The sequence below is a fragment of the Schistocerca americana genome, chromosome 1, assembly GCF_021461395.2.
Source record: "Schistocerca americana isolate TAMUIC-IGC-003095 chromosome 1, iqSchAmer2.1, whole genome shotgun sequence".
Lineage (NCBI taxonomy): Eukaryota > Metazoa > Arthropoda > Insecta > Orthoptera > Acrididae > Schistocerca > Schistocerca americana.
In genome coordinates, this window is record NC_060119.1 from 1,087,239,247 (window position 1) to 1,087,256,032 (window position 16,786).

Genomic DNA, 16,786 nt, shown 5'->3' on the forward strand with positions numbered 1-16,786 from the left:
TTGGAACAGGGGATATGTACATATGAAACGTTTTGTTCATAATCACTAATACCATCACCACGTAAAGCATTTACATGTACGTTTCCCTCTGACTGACTCTGTGTATCGTATAAAATGCATGACACAGTGCTGTTTTTCATTTAATTTCATATTTATTAAGACCATTTTCGGTCTTAAGCCATCATCCAAGAAAAAATAAAAATTGAAAAGCTCGTCATACGTCATAGAGCACAAGATTACCATCCTTATTACAATCACAGCTATTGTGCACACCGTAATATGAAAGCATCCAACAAGATGAAACTTCCTGACAGATTAAAACTGTGTGCCGGACCGAGACTCGAACTCCGGACTTTTGCCTTTCGCGGGCTAGTGCTCTACCAAATGAGCTACCCAAGCACGACTAACGCCCCATCCTCACAGCTCTACTTTTGCCAGTATCTCGTGTGGCGAGTTATTGGCAGAAGTAGAGCTGTGACGACGGGACGTGAGTCGTGCTGGGGTAGCTCATTTGGTAGAGTACTTGCCCGCGAAATGCAAAGGTCCCGAGTTCGAGTCTCGGTCTGGCACACAGTTTTAATCTGCCAGGAAGTTTCATATCAGCGCACACTCCGCTGCAGAGTGAAAATTTCAGTCTGGATCCAACAAGATGATGTGGCCCATTCAGTGTCAAAAGACAAATTGAATTTCTATTTTGGTACTGAATAGGATAAATGTTGGATACTTTAGTATTATGGGGTGCTCAAGAGGTATGAGTGCAGTAAGGATGATAATCTTATGTTGGATCATGTATAACATGTGAGAACATCATTTTTATTTTTCCTTAGATGATGATTTAAAACCGGAACTGATCTTAGCGAAAACGAAATTAAATAAAAAACAGCAGTGTGTTATGCATTTCATCGGCACTCAGTGAAAATTACATGGCCTACTATAATAATGTCTAACTTATTTTTCTGAAGTCCCCTCGTAGGGAAGAAAAACCTGTATGGCCGGGTCGCAAGTCGTACCTCGGTAGTTCGATCGGTAGAGCATTTGCCCGTGAAGGGCAAGGGTTCCGCCTTCGATTCCGGTCCAATACATTAGGAAGTTCAAAATCAGCGCACCCTTCGCTTCAATGTGTAAATTCATACAGGAGCCAGCAGAGTATTTCGATACTTGAGTACTTGATACTTCAGTCGCCGCGCAGTGGGGGACGTGCAGACCAGAATCGCGTGGTGGTAAAGGCATTTGGCGCAGTGAGCATCGTCCGGGGGCGTGTTATTTTTACCACCGAATGGGATTGGCAATGTAGCGAATGTTCTGGCGGGCTGCGGCGCGTGACGTCACCTGGCGGCGCTCCAGCCCGGGCGCCGTGACGCCTGGACGCTGCGCCGTGATTTACTCTGGCACCACATGGCGTCTTCCGCCTACGCGACGCCGCCGACGCCGTCTGCAGGGCGACGGTCCCCGATCCGGTTGGCGTGCGTGCCACGGAGGCTCGTAATGAGGCAGAACCTCGGGGTCCCCACGTGTCAACAGCTGTGTGGCGCTCTGAGAAACAGCGAATATTGGCTCGAAGTCTCACAAGCAACTCTTTGAGTGTGAGGTCGCAAGTTCAATCTTTAGTAAAGCTCATTTGACAATCTTTTGTTAACAATTATGACAGGAAAAATACACTACTGGCCATTAAAATTGCTATACCAGGAAGAAATTCAGATGATAAACGGGTATTCATTGGACAAATATATTACACTAGAACTGACATGTGATTACATTTTCACACAGTTTGGGTGCATAGATCCTGAGAAATCAGTACCCAGAACAACTACCTCTGGCCGTAATAACGGCCTTGATACGCCTGGGCATTGAGTCAAACAGAGCTTCGATGGGGGGGTGGTGGTTAGTGTTTAACGTCCCGTCGACAACGAGGTCATTAGAGACGGAGCGCAAGCTCGGGTGAGGGAAGGATTGGGAAGGAAATCGGCCGTGCCCTTTCAAAGGAACCATCTCGGCATTCGCCTGAAACGATTTAGGGAAATCACGGAAAACCTAAATCAGGATGGCCGGAGACGGGATTGAACCGTCGTCCTCCCGAATGCGAGTCCAGTGTGCTAACCACTGCGCCACCTCGCTCGGTTAGCTTCGATGGCGTGTACAGGTACAGCTGCCCATGCAGCTTCAACACGATACCACAGTTCATCAAGAGTAGTGACTGGCGTATTGTGACGAGTCAGTTGCTGGTCCACCATTGACGTTATCAATTGGTGAGAGATCTGGAGAACGTGCTGGCCAGGGCAGCAGTCGAACATTTTCTGTATCCAGAAAGGCCCATACAGGACCTGCAACATACGTTCGTGCATTATCCTGCTGAAATGTAGGGTTTCGCGGGGATCGAAGGAAGGGTAGAGCCACGGGTCGTAACACATCTGAAGTGTAACGTCCACTGTTCAAAGTGCCGTCAATGCGAACAAGAGTTGACCGAGACGTGTATCCAATGGGATCCCATACCATCACGCCGGGTGATACGCCAGTATGGCGATGACGAATACACGCTTCCAGTGTGCGTTCATCGCAGGCGCCCCTGTCTGTGATGCAGCGCCAAGGGTAACCGCAGCCACGGTCTCCGAGCTGATAGTCCGTGCTGCTACAAATGTCGTCGAACTGTTTGTGCAGATGGTTGTTGTCTTGCAAACGTACCCATCTGTTGACTCAGGGATCGAGACATGGCTGCTCAATCCGTTACAGCCATGCGGATAAGATGCCTGTCATCTCGACTGCTAGTGATATGAGGGCGTTCGGATCCAGTACGGCGTTCCGTATTACCCTCCTGAACCCACCGATTCCATATACTGCTAACAGTCATTGTATCTCGACCAACGCGAACAGCAGTGTCGCAATACGATAAACCGCAGTCGCGATAGGCTACAATCCGACCTTTATCAAAGTCGGAAACGTGATGATACGCATTTCTACTCCTTACACGAGGCATCACAGCCATGTTTCACCAGGCAACGCTAACGCTGTTCAACTGCTGTTTGTGTATGAGAAATAGGTTGGAAACTTTCCTCATGTCACCACGTTGTAGGTGTCGCCACCGGCGCCAACCTTGTGTGAATGGTCTGAAAAGCTAATCATTTGCATATGACAGCATCTTCTTCCTGTCGTTTAAATTTCGCGCCATCTTCGTGGCGTCATCTTCGTGGTGTAGCAATTTTAATGGCCAGTAGTGTATTAACTGCTATCGACTCGATGTGCAGCCGGAGGACGACAGAAAATTAGTGTCCGTGAGGTGCAGAGATCAACCTTCCATTGGATTTATGTGTTACGCTTTACAAAACGGACATCATCGGCATCCAAGAAATGTTTAGAACAAACAACTTGCACCATCGACTCGGAATGAAAAATGGCGCGCCGTAGTGATCACAAGGGTTCGCACTATCAAGATCTTAGGCAAACTCGTTGGGAGTTACAAACCGTGCGGGACTTTCAGCTAGGTATCCACTCATATAGAATCATATTTAAAGGTTTTTTTTTTTTTAAAATTACCGCTACCAGTCACAAACTCCGCCAACTATTGTATTACTTATTTATTTAGCGACATGTTTCGAGGTAAACCTCATCATCAGGCTAAATGGCATTACAGAAACAACTTTAAAATAAGGCCATACAGATTTTACGTAGTCTTTTCGTGAATGCTGTGGTCATCTTTTTTCTTCTGCTGTGGCAATCTCGTAGTGATGCCCTGGGGTGCCTCCATTTCCGTGCCTCTCCTGGTCACTGTTCACAAATTGCCACTAACGTAGCTGTAACCCAAAATCCCGACCACAAAATTGGAAGCCGGCCGGTGTGGCCGAGCGGTTCTAGGCGCTTCAGTCTGGAACCGCGCGACCGCTACAATCGCAGGTTCGAATCCTGCCTCGGCCAAAGATGTGTATGATGTCCTTAGGTTAGTTAGGTTTAAGTAGTTCTAAGTTCTAGGTGCTCAGAGTCATTTGAACCATTTGAACAAAATTGGACAACTTAGTGGGACATGTGATAAGGCGCTTAAGATTGATTAACTTGCAGTAGACGGAAAATTCTAGATACTGGGAAAAATAAAACGTGTAAAATAGACTATTGAGAATATTTGGTATAGCAGCTTCGAAGAGCTGAAAGAAATCGCTTCGCACAAGACCGAAAGAGATGAAGGACGCGGCCAGTTAAGTTTAAACTCCCCCTCCCCCCAGCCTCCCCTCCCTCACATGTCTTAAAATATTTCTAAAATTTTCATTCTTCAGTCCATGCATTACGTAAGTGACACCTGGAGCAGAGTAATGAAGCGATTGATACCGAAGCATATTTAAATGTGGAAGGAGAAGATGTCGGTTCGGTGGTGCGTGCGTATGCAGTACTGCTCGGGAAGTAACAGCTGTGCGGTTCCATGCCATATTCTCATGCTCACTGTTAATGTGCAATATTGACTTCTCTTTACAGGATCGTGATATCATTGTTACCTAACTATTGTACTCCTCTGTATAAAATGATACCGTTGTTCTGTTATTTGTATATTTTAAGAAAAGCAAAAGTATGTGCACTGTCTTTTACAATAGTCAATAGTTAGTTGACGTATTCGATACTGAAGGGGATCACAAACGGATCCGAATAATTCCTGTGAATACAGTAACTAACAACATTAAAATATACTGCTTAACTACTTAAAAATCAGTATAGTGTGCATGCAGTACGTCCTACTTGTGCGGACGGAAATTCTTTAATAACGAGGTGAGAGATTTTATAATGCCAGATAGACAGTGTCTACAAACGTTACCTTAATCATGTTTCTTCAAAATTAACGACGCCATGCAACGATACCACTTATTGGTTAAAAAGTTTTCTGTAGCCAAGATCGCGTATGCAATATAGCATCGACTACAGAAAGTTTTTTACGAAGTAAATCAGGTCGCTCCTTCCATTTGTCAACATGAGACATTTCAATCGATATAAGTCTCTCCATCATAATCTTGCATCCACATTTTTTTTTAATACCTGGCACAGAGTTCTCTGACATTTGTTAACAAGGAAGTCTTACTGCTACTGAATAAATCTGCTCTGCGAAGAGTAAGGCACTGTTTGTATGGCTGGAAGTTCCTTTCTCTCTCTCGTAATATCTGTATGTTTAGCGACGAGTAGCGTGTTGTTGGAATGATTTCATACTCGTTACTCGCTGTTCCCGCTGCCTCTTTTTACTGAGTGAGGATAACCAGCACTTTCCTATTCTGCACGGTATTTTTCCCTACAAATATCCGCAAAAGTATTTTTGTGAATTTTCAAAACGTCTGCTGTTCTTTCGGCCGTCTGCGTTGGAAACAGCAGTCTCACGATTGTCTCTGCCCTCGAAATATTCTCGCACCGAACACACGAACCTCCCGTGTCTGACCACGCAAAACGTGAGCAGATCGCGGAACTTTCCGTTTAGCAACCATACTTTTCTGCGCACTTCCGCTGCATGCGTCAGACATTCTGTAGCGCAAAATAAACTCGTCGCACAAGAAAAGAAAGCACAAAACGAAAACGCCTCACAACTGTTATGTTACCGGCCGCAAGCGTCATCTGCAACTGGCTAGCAACGAACAGAAGACGCGACGAAGCACGTTCTCTGAATGGTTGTTGCTGCGGCAACAGGCTTGTAAACAGCTAGACGTCAATTACTTTGTTATTCTGATCCATGTATAAATTATGCCTTCAGGTTTCACAGACACTGTCTTTACACGTTGAATGCTCGAGATAAGACGGTATGTCGGATAACATTTAAAAAATGTAGCTGAGGAACAGTAACTTTTCTCAAAGCTTAACGATTGGAAGAAGTACTATAAAAGATGCTTGTATAAAAAAAAGTCTATTTTAGGGATAAAGAAGAAATCATGACAAAGGGAAGAAAGGTTGTGAAGAAAAGATATTGTACGAAACAGACTAACTCCCCTCTCCCATTTTTTATGCTGCCATTGTTTTTCTCCCGAGTTCTGACAAAAGAGCTTTTCTCATTATGTATTTTATTTCCGGAATGGATGATCTTACTTCGTTATCTCACTCCAAATGGAGGCTTTCGAACACGGCTTTCGTATCTTGTTGCCCTTTTTCCTATATTTTTTGTCCTATTTCACTCTTTGCGCATAGTATATGTGAACAGAAGCACGAGCAAGATAATAGAAAACCGTCTAAAAATCTTACCAGGTGGATAAAAAAAAAGCGTCTTACTTCTTTCATTGTTCTTCAGGTGTTCGTTTCTCACGCTTTACCCTGTTCGGGTCGACGATGCTACGCGCATTGAGAATATATTCTAGGAGAGACGTTAGGCATACTTGCCAATTGGCAAACTGAACAATACAGAATTTTGCTTAATACTGTATCTGCTGTGAGTCAGACCTTACAACTTACTGTCTGCTTTGCCGCGCTTTACTTGTGAGATGTGATACTCTAAATTTCTGCTGCAGCGCTCCACTTGTCACTAAACCTAAGTAATGACCAAGGGCACCTCGAGACGACAGCGTTTGTGGACTTATTTGTTAATAAAAGCCAGCGATGACTTAGTCTCTGCCACGACGCGTCCACAACACACACACACGCACACACGAGCAGCAAGGCGGAAGCGCACGTTCGTGGGCATAGGCATGTTTGTTGATGCTGCCAGGAGCAATTTTACGACTTCTTCATTGGCCTGCCGCTCTGACAGACGGTCTCTGGGCTTCGGCAGTGGCTGAAAATCCCTCGTGGCGCCTCCCATACGGAAGTGCCTCGCTTTATTGCCGAGTGAACTGTTGAGCCGTAAGGTGGTGCAGAACTTTGTAGCTCACCTGTCTTGCTATACATTCTTAACAGTCTAGCGTGAACAGGTTTGAAAATATGTTGTTTGACTTAAATCTCCTTTCGGAATTCGGGTAAAATTTGAACTGTGGCTGCAAAGTACTACAGCTGCCTTGGTACATGTAATCATGACGATGGTGTGGACCAGTTCCTGTTGTTAATAATAGGAGGCGTCGGCGTAATAAAGCGCTAATCCTCAATTTAGTAACGATTAGTCTGATCACACTGGACCCGTATGTTGCGTTGGCAAGTGCACGAAATACTGGTGAAAGCTTTTCGGTATGTATCGCTAGAAACAGATGTGTACTATATAATTTGTTTGGCATTATTGTATTTGTGCTGTTGTCTTTGAGTTTAACCATAGATCTCATCATCAAATGGTTCAAATGGCTCTGAGCAGTATGGGACTTAACATCTGAGGTCATCAGTCCCCTAAAACTTAGAACTACTTAAACCTAATTAACCTAAAGGCATCACACACATCCATGCCCGAGGCAGGATTGGAACCTGCGACCGTGGTGGTCGCGCGGTTCCAGACTGAAGCGCCTAGAACCGCTCGGCCACAACGGTCGGCTCTAATCATCAGCACCGCAGAATGTGCTCTTGTGGAGTAGCACCATCTTGCGCCGACCTCTTCTTAACTCGTGTGCAGCTTTAACTGTCTAAATACTAAGGTCTTTTTCCGTGACTGGCTAAGTAATGGTTATACGTGTTTGCAAGTATTTCGGGCTACAAACAATGTGCCCTAGTAAGCAGGTAAGCAGCGCTGTGATGTGCGCATCGGGAAGAGTGAAGTTAAAAAGACAGCTGGCCTTGCTGATGTAGGCTTCAATGTTCGTTAATTACGTTATGCGATTGTGTCCGATTTCATCTCTCTCCATTTTACAGTGAGATATCGTTTTGTGCCTGCCTTGACGAGGACAGGTTACAATCTATGGTAAAAAAATGAGTTCCTCCAGCGATGTCAGTAGTTTCGAATGTCAAAAAGTATTCTTAGCAACTCCAGACGAAATTTTAAAAGCGCTAAACCGGACAGAAGAACTGAGAATGCATGTTAGAATTACCTGAAACATCTTTTTCTGATGGCATTTTACTTATTGCATGAATTGCAAATAAACTTCAACTTATAGGGCAATTTTCAAAGTAGGTCTTCAGATGAATTAAAAGAACGCTAAAACAGCATGTAATCAACTTCTCTAAAATAAATTTTGTAAAATTTAACAACGAAGTCACCGATCGAGTGGACGGGTTTTTTAGAGCAGCTGGAGACTATCAATGTGCGTTACCATTTTTCTCATTTATATCATTACGACATGAACTTTTAATGTGAAAACCATTAAAAACTGAGCGTTTTTCAGCGAGCAATGGAGACAAGTATGTTGAGAATTACTAGAGGGAAAGGAAAATAAACAAATGGACCACGGAAGAGAGTGAAGTGGAAGGCGTAATTACGACTGTAATGAAAAGATAATGGAGGGGACAGGTAAGGTAGTGAATGTATGGCAGACGGCTCAAGGGGATTCTTTGTTGGGTTTCAAGAGATAAGAAAAAGCCGAGACGATGGCTTAACGGAAATGGGTAGAGGCAGTAAGTAAATATGCACGATGGCAGTGAGTGCTTACAGGTAACCACCATAGAGGACGGGTTCAGCCTACATTGCTACCCGTTGCTGTCACAGTTAGAACAAAATGCAACATGTTTTTGTGGTAGGCATGTCAACGGAACAGGTCAAGGAACACAACAGCATAACGAGATCTAACAAGCACCTACATCATTTACAACGCATGAAATAAGTGCAACACATTACGTCGGGTAATTATACGTAACGCTCGCTCCGCTGCGTGTTTGTACATCGACCAAGATCTGTCGGGCAGTTTTACGTAGAAGGTCGTCACCACGTGTACTCCGCGGATTAGAAAGTGATAGCTTCTCGTTTCCACATTGCAGTACGATACGCAGCTGATTTCTGCCATCCGTTGTTGATCAGTGTCTACAGTCGCTCCACTGGAGTTTAAACACTGCAAAGGAAGTTGCCTCCTCCGTATCTTCCATTGTTGTGATTGTTATTGACTCTTTTTCCATCTTCAGAGTCGGTTATTAGCCTCGACTTCCTGATTTAGTTCCGACATTGTGGTGCTTTTTTTCCCTGGTCCGACTAATATGTGGGTTGCATTCCCCATTTCGCCACCTGACTGGGAAACCGCACCCCTGCTTACATCAGTCATAAACACAAAAAAGTTAAAAATGGGAGGGAGGGGGGAGGAAGAGAGAGAGAGAGAGAGAGAGAGAGAGAGAGAGAGAGAGAGAGAGGTAGTCATATAGTTATAAAAGTAAAAACTTCTACACGACTGTAGTGAAGGACGGTTAGGGAAATTTAATTCCCAAAGGTGGTGGGATTGTGAATACCACCAAGTCGTTGGCAGTGCATCAGTGAGTGGTCATAATGTTTGCGTTCTTTTACAACATTCTTACTACTCCAGCTTATCGTTCGTGCCATATTAATTTTTAAAACCAACTTGTACCTTGTCTTGGTTGAAGTAAATTATAAGTGGTGAAAATTTTAGTGAAGATTAGAAAACCGAAACACTGCTGGCATTTACATTACAATTGTTGGGGTTCAGATATTGGGAAACACTTCTAATGCTGAAACTGAATTGATAAAAATGTTTAAACTATCACCTTATCGTCTCAGTTTTTTTATCTCTACGCGGCATTTTCTTGTGCTAAACTGTTTTTACGGGGTGTAGTTCCGGAGGTCTTGGAGTATAACGCCATGAGTCAGCTTTCAAACCACTGCAGTTGCATTCCCATATGTTGGATTTTGTGAAAACTTAATTACATGAATGCGGTGAAAGTGACAACAAATGATTTTATATGGGGCGATCAAAACTTTCCTTTTCGAAGGGCGCGCATTCCAGAATGAGTATGCCAGTCGGGCAAAATTGCCGTCAGCTTTGTCGCAATCATTCCACCGACGCATCATGTTGAAGGTACCTGTTTATTACAACACCGTGTCCTGTTGCGTGAAGAAGTCCGTAACTGCTTGCTGCACATCGTCCACTGAGAGATATCGTCGGCCCTTTAATTCCCTTTTTAAGGAACCGAAGGCTTTATAATTCGTGGGGAGAGATTTGGACTGAAGAGCGGGTGCTCATATGCCCGGTACTTGAGTTCTGCCGTTACGACATTTGCGATATGGGGACGTGCGCTATGATGAAGCAGCCGCACACCTTATCGCAATTTTCCACAATGGTGCTTTTCGACAGACATGCTGCTACCGGCGTTTCTCCTTCCGCAGCCAAGAAAAGAATAACAGCAAGTTGATCCTGTTTGGACACATCTGGTAATAACGTCGCCACAGTTCAGGTTTCCACATTTAGCGTACGCTCGTTGGAAAGACACGAATGCCATACTAATCCTTTGTCTGCATGTCGGAGTCGAGGTACGTTGCATAAACGCTGCAGCAACGGCCTCTGGCGGAAACTAAATTGCACTCAACTCCCATATTGTAAATATTAATATTTTTGGTAGGTTCACTAAATACAGCTCAAGAGCTCACACGAGAAATACGCTACGCGGGGTTTAAAATGCAAGTTAACAGTGAGACATATCTTAGTCGGTGTAAATATACACAGCGAAACGAATGTTATGAATTATTACGCGAGCTAACGTGTTGCACTTCCTTCATAATTAGTAACTGATGTAGGTAGATTACATCTCGTTGCGCTGCGCTGTTTCACTGACACGACTCCCACAAGCACATGCTTTACTGTGTACTAACTGTTGAAGCAACTGGTAGCAGCGTACGCTGAACCCGTCACAGTCTGGTGGAGCCGCCCCTGCGTATAACTCGTCCGACGACCAAACTGACAGGCGTGTGTTGCGGGCAGCGACAAATGAAGGCGCAAGCCGCTCGGTCGGCCGTATCGGAAATGCCATTAACGCAACGCGGCAATATCTCACACCCCCGACCGCATTACCTGTACGGCGTGGAAAATGCCCGCCATTTGCCTACCACGTCCGCTTCCTACACGTGGCGCCGTTGACAATTTCTTTACGACGAGAATGTATTGAACCTACTTTCCCCCTTTCCTGCAGACCCATTTGCAGAAGAGTGATCACTTAGGCTGACCAACACATCAATTTCCGGTAGCTTTGGGGCACTAACATCATTACTATCCATCCACCACCGTGGCAACACGAGGCAGGAACGTTACTCAATTCTTATATTGACTTAATAATGATATTCGGTAACTGATGGCTGTACCGCGATGCTATTCGTGAAACTCCACTTTGGATACCCCACATGAAATGACATAATTGTGTTGACTTATTTATGATAGAATGATTTTAATGTGGAGAGACTATTGCCGTGATACACGGTTGATGTTAAAATCGAAAATAATGGTACAGCAGTCTCCAGTGACGTCAATCAGGATGAAAGGTAAGCAAAGTTAATGTTTGTCTAAGACGAAGTCATTAGGTATGAGGGGTACACTTATACTTGAGAAGAACGGACAAGGAAATTGCCTGTGTCGTTTCAAAGGAATCATCCGGGATTTATGATAATCGAGGTTCAAATGGCTCTGAGCACTATGGGACTTAACATCTGTGGTCATCAGTCCCCTAGAACTTAGAACTACTTAAACCTAATTAACCTAAGACATCACACACATCCACGCCCGAGGCAGGATTCGAACCTGCGGCCGTAGCGGTCACGCGGTTCCAAACTGAAGCGCCTAGAACCGCACGGCCACAACGGCTGGCACGTGATAAGCGAGGAAGAAAACCGATATCTGGATTGTGGGCCCTGGATATGAATTGCTGCTCTTCCGAAGACAAGTCCAGTATCTTGCCACTGCCACCTCGCTTGGTGACGCCCTTTAGAGCGTAAATGTCATCTACGTTTACACACTTCCGTTTTACACTTGAAAATAAATTTATAAATATAATTCGAATGTGTATAGTCATTTGTTGCTAGACTGTGCATTTTTAACAAGTCTGCATTGATTTTTGTATTAGGCTTTGGTGAATATCAGATGGTAGTCATATTTTGCATTTCGAAGCTTCCCCAATTTTCATGGTGCTGTTTTGTGGAAACGAACTCTGTTCAAACAGCGATCAGTGTTTCACCTCGGACTGCAAACCATCTCTGTGATAAAAGAAAGGAAATTTATAATATAAAACTCGGTTACTGCAAAACCGTGAGTTGATCTGATTTAGTACTACCGCATTTCTGGTAGTATTAGCTTCATCAGTGAGTCCTAGACTTAACATAGATAAATGCGTGGTTAGACATTGAGTGACGCCTACACTGCCGTAAGCTACGGAATAGCCTTCGCTTAGGTACTGGAGTGAAATTTAGGGTTAAAAAGACGTAAACATCGTGTTATCAATCGCATCGGTTTTTAAAAAGGAACAAACTGTGGGTAATGGACATATACAGCAGAAGCAGTTTGGTATATGATTGTAGTTATGGTGCGCTTATTCCAAGCAGATACGTATTGGTAGCCACACGAACATGTAAGCTGTCCGTTGATTATAAGACAAATGTACGTATCGCAAAGGCCCGCTGTGTACATTTAGAGACCCAGTTAAGCTGTCCGTTGATTATAAGACAAATGTACGTATCACAAAGGCCTGGTGTGTACATTTAGAGACTCAGTAAAAAGGGCTAGGCATAACAAATATCTACTACCTGCATCACACATACAGTGGAGGGGGAATGGTGCAAGGTGGAAACGCTTGTGATGAGGTTCGTTGCAGTAACTGTTTATTTTTCCATTTCCTCGTGGAAAAGATGAGCGACAGAAGCATGATACAATGTGGAGTATACAGGTCCGCCGCTCTGGCCTCCGATTGGCCAATCGTCACCACCGACAGCCATGTCATCCTCAGCCAATTGGGTCATGGGATATGGTGGAAGGGGCGTGGGGTGAGCACACAGCTCTCTCGATCGTTGCCGACTTTGCAGACCTAGTAACCGCTGCTTCTTATTCAAGTAACTCCTCCGTTGGTATCACCATGCTGAGTTGACCTAGTTCCAGTCCTCTCGCCAAGGAAACATCCCAGGCAGTACGGGCAATACAGGCAATTGAACTTGGGTCTTCGCATAGCAGTCAACCGCGATGACGGCTCGTCTGCGGAGGCGAACACCGTACGGAGTAATAGTGATATCTAGTGCTAAGGATGACGGAGAAGGCTGAATGCATCAATCTGAAATGGGGAACTCTGGTCGACAAACTATTGGCTTGAAAGATATAAGCCATCCATTCGAACTTTTATCATTGCGATCGACCACAGTAGATTTGAAATTTTCTCATTTTCTTCTTTTTCTTTCAAAAGGCTAAGCCCTGTCTCCGCAGCAACGGCTTGCTCTCTTCGACAGACTTGTGCATTTCCATATATGACGAATATCTTTCTCTGCCTCGTGATGACTGGGTGTTGTGTGATGTCCTTAGGTTAGTTAGGTTTAAGTAGTTCTAAGTTCTAGGGGACTGATAACCATAGATGTTAAGTCCCATAGTGCTCAGAGCCCTTTGAACCATTTGACGAATATCCCATCTCACTGATTATATTTTTTAAATAAGATGTTCTCGATCGGTCCCTCATTTTCCTCGCTACGATTTTATGTTGAAAAACTTTAAACGTGTGTGATTGAGTGACCAACGAGTTTTGCTTTGTGTTGGCTGGTAGCTGTAATTAGTCCTTTCTTTTCCCCTAGTTCCTGTAAAACCATCTCATTCGTTTTTCTGTCAGTCCAACTAGTTCTTGTAATTCTCCTGAATTGTCTGAATCTACCGGTGGCAAATCTAGCAGAAAGCCTCTCAATTGCTTCAATGCCTTTCTTTGATCTGACCTGGCGAGGATCCCAAACACTCGAGTAGTACTCAAGAATGGGTTGCACACGCTTTCTATACGCTTGCTCCTTTATAGATGAACTGGAATTCTTCCAATAAACGGATGTCGACCATTTGCCTTCCTGCTCGTTCCATTTCATATCGCTTTGCAACCTTATGCCCAGATATTTAATCGACGCCTGTGGTAAAGCAGGACACCACTACTGTTGTATTTGAAAATTATAGCATTGCTTTTCCTGCTCATCTGCGTTAATTTACATTTTTACGTATTTAGAGCAAGCTACCATTCAGCATAGAAAGTAGGAAATCTGCTCAAATCATCTAGTGTCTTCCTACAGTCACTTAAAGAAGACTTTGTCCCATACACTACAACGTCATTAGCAAACAGTTGCAGATTTCTGCACATCCCATTTGTCAGATCGTTTATGTACTCGTTTATAGAAAACAAAAGCGGACCTATTAAACTTCCATGGATCAGTCCTGACGATGCATTCGTCGTCGATGAGCACTCGCCTTCCAGGACATAGTACTAGGTTTTATTACTTAAACAATACTTGTTTACAGTTGCGTTCCGCAGTTTCTCTGCGGGGATGAAATTGTCGCACAAGGTTCCGTTGTGCCCTTTCGAACAACCTTGGTGTTTTTTGAACAACCTCACAACAAAGAGAAATGTGACCAGGAAATCGTCTTCAGCCTCGACAGATATTCGTATACAAGACTTTTCACACGAACGCACAACAAAAAATCAAGTGGGCTCAGATCGAATCAACAAGATCGCCACGAAACAGGACGCCCTTATCCTAGCGACCTTCCATTTCATTGCTTCACTGGTCTACGCCGTAAAACACACGTCTCTGTCGTGATGTGCTGTAGACAGACAAGAGATATAGAAGAGCAAGTGTGGTGCCACTAGGAAGATAGGCGTCGGGCAGTGTCGCGTGCGTGCCATCTGGAAGCGACTGAGCGGGTCGCTGGGAGCGGAGACTTGTCGTGGGCAGTCTTAATATAGCTATGGGAAGAGGCCTAGGCGCGTGTCGCCGCTATTTGTGGGGGTGCAGCCGGCCACCAGCCACGCTACGCTTCCGTCGGCCGTAACTCGGTGCCGATGTCTCGCGTTGCCCAAGAGGCGGCGAGAAGGCCTTGCTTTACTGAAGCAGGATACGGCGCCACCGTCTGCATCTGGCGTGCTAGACGAGCACGTAACAAGGCACTGGGCAGAGACTCCTTCTACACAGAAGGTGTTCAGAAAGTCGGCGCCCAAACTAAAATTCACGACGGAGACAACAACAGGTACAGTTCGGTAAGCAGCCAAGTGCCGGATATGTACAGGGTATATCAAAATGAAACACCGGATTTGGCACCTCTATGTTTTTTAAACTAATAAACGTATACAATGAATTTTATTTTTTCATGAATGGAAAACTCAAAAAGTTTTTTTTTTTTTCGTACCTTTCCATAAGGGCAACGGTCTTGCCGCAGTGGATACACCGGTTCCCGTGAGATCACCGAAGTTAAGCGCTGTCGGGCGTGAGCGGAGCTAGGATGGGTGACCATACAGGCCACCATGCGCTGTTGCCATTTTTCGGGTTACAGTCAGCCTCGTAATGCCAATTGAGGAGCTACTCGACCGAATAGTAGCAGCTTCGGTCAAGAATACCATCTACGACCGGGAGAGCGGTGTGGTGACCCCACGCCCCTCCTATCCGCATCCTCCACCGAGGATGACACGGCGGTCGGATGGTCCCGGTAGGCCACTCGTGGCCTGAAGACAGAGTGCTTACCTTTCCATAAGTGTTCAATACGTCCCCTCCCCCCTCCCTTTTGAGATGTCCGGCTTATGTCAGTGCGGTATTCAAATTGTTCGTCCGCAGCTCGTGGTCGTGCGGTAGCGTTCTCGCTTCCCACGCCCGGGTTCCCGGGTTCGATTCCCGGCGGGGTCAGGGATTTTCTCAGCCTCGTGATGACTAGGTGTTGTGTGATGTCCTTAGGTTAGTTAGGTTTAAGTAGTTTTAAGTTCTAGGGGACTGATGACCATAGATGTTAAGTCCCATAGTGCTCAGAGCCATTTGAACTATTAGAACACAAAACGCTTTCTATTGTCCCGACATCATTATTACTAGAACAGAAGTGGCGCACACTGCTGCTACGTAGCGGGAACCATGTAAAACGCGAGAATTTGCTCTTCCCAACGGCATGTTGTTGACGCATATTTCGTAAATAAATTAATAGTTATGATTTTTACTTTTTGATACACTCTGTTTATTGACTGAGTACTATGTATCCAGGAGTATGATTGTGCTTCAGTCCGTGTTTGTTCTCTTCAGTGTTGCAATGAATGTTGAAACTGAGCCCCGTTAACTTGAACACAGCGCCGGTACTGACGTAGATGGACGTCCGTGTTCGATGGAACAAGTGTTGCGTGTTCCATGTGTGTGTGTCGCTGCACAAATTCTGCAAGAAATCTTGCAAATAATTCCTCTTCTTGCTTGGTGAAGGAGTCGGAGTTGACCCTCAACAAAAACAAATGTAACGTATTACGAATACGTTGACAGAAAGACCCTTTATTGTACGATTACACAATGCAGAACGATCACTGGAAGCAGTTACTTCGGAAAAATATCTATGACTATGTGACGGAGCGATTTGACACGGAACGACAACGTAAAATCAATCCTGGGTAATACTGATGCCAGGCTGAGATTCATTGGAAGCCCCGTCAAAAACTGTAGTTCCTCAACGAAGGAGGTAGCTCACAAAGCATTCGTCCGACCAATACTTGGAATAATGCTCGTCAGTGTGGGATCCGCACCAGATGAGATTGATCGAGGAAATACGGAAGATCCAAAGAAGAGAAGCACATTTCGTTACAGGTCCGTTTAGTAAGCGCGAAAGCATCACGGAGATGCTCAGACAACTCCATTGGCGCCGGCCGTGGTGGCCGAGCGGTTCTAGGCGCTTCAGTCTGGAACCGCGTGACCGCTACGGTCGCAGGTTCGAATCCTGCCTCGGGCATGGATGTCTGTGATGTCCTTAGGTTAGTTAGGTTTAAGTAGTTCTAAGTTCTACGGGACTGATGACCACAGATGTTAAGTCCCGTAGTGCTC

At 44.9% G+C, this 16,786-nt stretch overlaps 1 protein-coding gene and 1 pseudogene across 1 annotated transcript in view; both read left to right on the top strand.

Annotated features, from left to right (window-relative positions):
- The window catches only part of LOC124617826 (RNA-binding protein 24-B-like), a 349,098-nt gene that overhangs the window by 255,921 nt on the left and 76,391 nt on the right, over window positions 1–16,786 (top strand). The window lies entirely within an intron of this gene.
- Window positions 15,143–15,260, top strand: LOC124560436 (annotated as a pseudogene).